Here is a 3,502-nt window from a genome sequence, read left to right on the forward strand (position 1 = left end):
TTATATTACACTAGACCCTGTTTCTATTTATATTACACGAGGTTCTGCCTCTGTTTATATTACACACGAGACCCTGTCTCTGTTTATATTACACTAGACCATGTCTCTGTTTATATTACACTGCACCCTGTCTTTTTTTATATTACACGAGGCTCTGTCTCTGTTTATATTACACTGGACACTGTCTCTGCTTATATTACACCAGACCCTGTCTCTGTTAATATTACACGAGGCTCTGTCTCTTTTTATATTAAATAAGACTCTGTCTCTGTTTGTAGTAGACTAGGTCCATTCTCTGTTTATATTACACTAGATCCTGTCTCATTTTATAATACACGAGGCCCTGTCTCTGTTTATATTACACTAGACCCTGGCTCTGTAAGAAAGAGTGAAAGATGATAGATAGATATTGATACTCGTAAATATATGTATGTGTGTGTGTGAGAGGATGTAATCATTTATTTTACTTCGGAGCACATTTCTTCTTGTTATTAGCTATCAGCAGCTGTGTGTAACGTGTATTTGATCAGGTATTGTGTGGGTAATATTTGTGTTGAGCGGATGGTTTGAACCTTGTGACACTCTCCCAGCGATGGACTGGGATTGAGGGACAGGACTGAAGGTGAGCAATTAATTGCACATTGCACTCCTTGGTGGCACACTGTGTGTTCGAGGTTACTAATTCACACTTGTGTTGTCCTGTGCCAATTTCTCCCAGTTCTTTAATGTTGAGCACTGTTTTTCCTATTTTCTATTGAGCTTTCAAATGACCCACTGCTTGTGTCAGACAGAGCCTGGAACCATGACCTCAAAGCACCACCGTATGGGCGGCCGCACGGTCTTAATGTCCACTGTGTTCAGCAGCTCTCATTTGGTTGAGTGGAACGCAAAGAGCACACACAAAGCAGTTGTTATATAAGAACATAAGGCATAGGAGCAGGAGTGGGCCATTGGACCCAACGAGCGTGCTCCGCTAGATAATCAGCTCATGATGTGATATTGGGCTCACCTCCACTTTCCTGCCTGTCCCCATAACCCTTGACTCCGCTATAGTTCAAGAATCTGTCTATCTCAGCCTTGTATATATTCAATGACCCAGCTTCCACAAATCTCTGGGGTAGAGAATTCCAAAGATTCAATAACCTCTGACAGAAGAAATTCCTCCTCATCTCCGCCTAAAATGGATAACCCCTTATTCTGAAACTATGCCCCGTAGTTCATGATTTCCCACACGCGGGGAAATATCCTCTCAGCTTCTACCCTGTCAAGCCCCCTCAGAATCTTATATGCATCAATAAGATCACCACTTATTCTTCTAAACACAAATAAGTACAGGCCCAACATGCTCAATCTTTCCACATAAGACAACCCATTAATTTTCGGAAACACCCTCGTGAACCTCCAATGCAAGTACATACTTCCTTAAATCAGGAGACCAATACTGTACGCAGTACTCCAAGTGTGGCATCACCAATACTTTGTGCAGTTGGCGCAGGACTCCCCTGCTTTTATACTCTATCCCCCTTGCAATAAAGGTCAACTTTCCATTTGCCTTCCTAATTACTTGCTGTGCTTACATGCTAACTTTTTGTTTTTTATGTACATGAACCGTGCCCGCCCCCCAGGTCCCCCTGTACTGCAGCATTCTGTAGTCTGTCTCCATTTAAATATTACTTTGCTTTTCTAGTCTTCCTACCGAAGTGCATAACCTCATATATACTCCATCTGCCAGATTTGTACCAACTCATTTAACCTATCTTTTTGCAGACTCTTTGTATCCTACTCACAACTTGCATTCCCACCCATCTTTGTATCCAGCAAATTTGTCGACAATACACTCAGTCCCTTAATCCAAGGCATTAATATAGATTGTAAAAAGATGGGACCCCAGCACTGATCCCTGTGGCACCCCACTAGTTACAGTTTGCTAACCTGAAAATGACCCATTTATCCTGACTGTTTTCTGTTAGTTAGCCAATCCTCCATCCATGTTACGCCCAACACCATGAGCTCTTATCTTGTGTAGCAGGCTTTTAGGTGGTACCTTCTCGAATGTCTTTTGGAATCCAAATACAACACATCTAGCAGTTTCCCTTTATGCACACTGCTCGTTACATCCTCAAAGAACTCCAATACATTTGTCAAACATGATTTCCCTTGCATAAAACCATGTTTATGCTGCTTGATTTTATTATGATTTTCTAAATGTCCTGCTACTACTTAATATATTTAAGGTGGAGATAGACAGATTTTTGAACGATACATGTGTGAAGTGTTATGTGGAGCAGGCAGGGAAGTGGAGCTGAACCCAGGATCAGATCAGCCATGATCTTATTAAATGACGGGGCAAGCTCGAGGGATCAAGTCTCACTTTTCAGATCTTGGTCTGTAGCCCTGTAGGTTACGGAACTTCAAGTACACATCCAAATTCATTTTGATATTTGTGAGTGTTTCTGCCTCTACCAACCTTTCAGGCAGTGAGTTCCAGATCTCTACCACCCTCTGGGTATGAAGTTATCCCCTCAAATACCCTCGAAACCTCCTACCAATCACTTTAAATCTTTGCACCCTGGTTGTTGACCCACCTGCTAAGAGAAATAGGTCCTTTCACACTCCTCTTCCCTTATTGCAATGTCTGCATCACCCCTCCATTTTGTGCAAACAGATGTAAATTATGCATTAAGATCCATATCCACATCTTCTGCCTCTAGACACAGATTACCTTTAGGGTCTCTAATAGGCCCCACTCTTTCTTTAGTTATCCTCTCGCTCGTAATGTATTTATAAAATATGTTTGGGTCTTCCTTGATTCTTTTCATGCTCTCTCTTTGCTTTCCTAATTTAAACCCTGCACTTTCTACACTGCTCTCGGATTCCTGCAGTAGTGAGTCCTCCGTATCTGCCATAAGACTCCCTTTTTTCCGTTATCCTACCCTGTATGTCTCTTGACATCCAGGGAGCTCTAGATTTGTTAGTGCCACGCGTTTCCTTCACGGGAACATATTTAGTCTGAACCCTCCGGATCTCCACCATGGATGCCTCCCACTGCTCTGACACTGATTTACATACCTGCAGCTGTTTCCGGTCCACCTTGGCTAAATCACATTTAGTTTCATAAAATGTCCTTTACCCCAATTGAGAACTTTCATATATCAAAATCCTTCTGATGCTGGAATCTGAAATAAAAACAGTCAATGCTGTAGATGTAAGTGGATCAGGCAGCATCGCTGGAGAAAGACAATGTTAACATTTCAGATCAATATCCTCGCCACCCCCCACCCCTGCCCCACCCCGCGAATATATTGGGCCTGGCTCTGTCAAGCTGTAAACCTTGCAGCTTGTACAGTTCCCACCTCCCCGGAAGAGGTCCCAATGACTCAAGAATCTAAAGCCCTCCCTCCTGCACCATATCTCCAGCCATGCATTCATCTGCTCTACCCTCGTTCTGTACTCACTAGCTTGTGGCGCCGACAGTAATCATTGAGATCCTCCTTTTTAATCT

The sequence above is a fragment of the Pristiophorus japonicus genome, unplaced genomic scaffold (genome assembly GCF_044704955.1).
Source record: "Pristiophorus japonicus isolate sPriJap1 unplaced genomic scaffold, sPriJap1.hap1 HAP1_SCAFFOLD_408, whole genome shotgun sequence".
NCBI classification, from domain to species: domain Eukaryota; kingdom Metazoa; phylum Chordata; class Chondrichthyes; family Pristiophoridae; genus Pristiophorus; species Pristiophorus japonicus.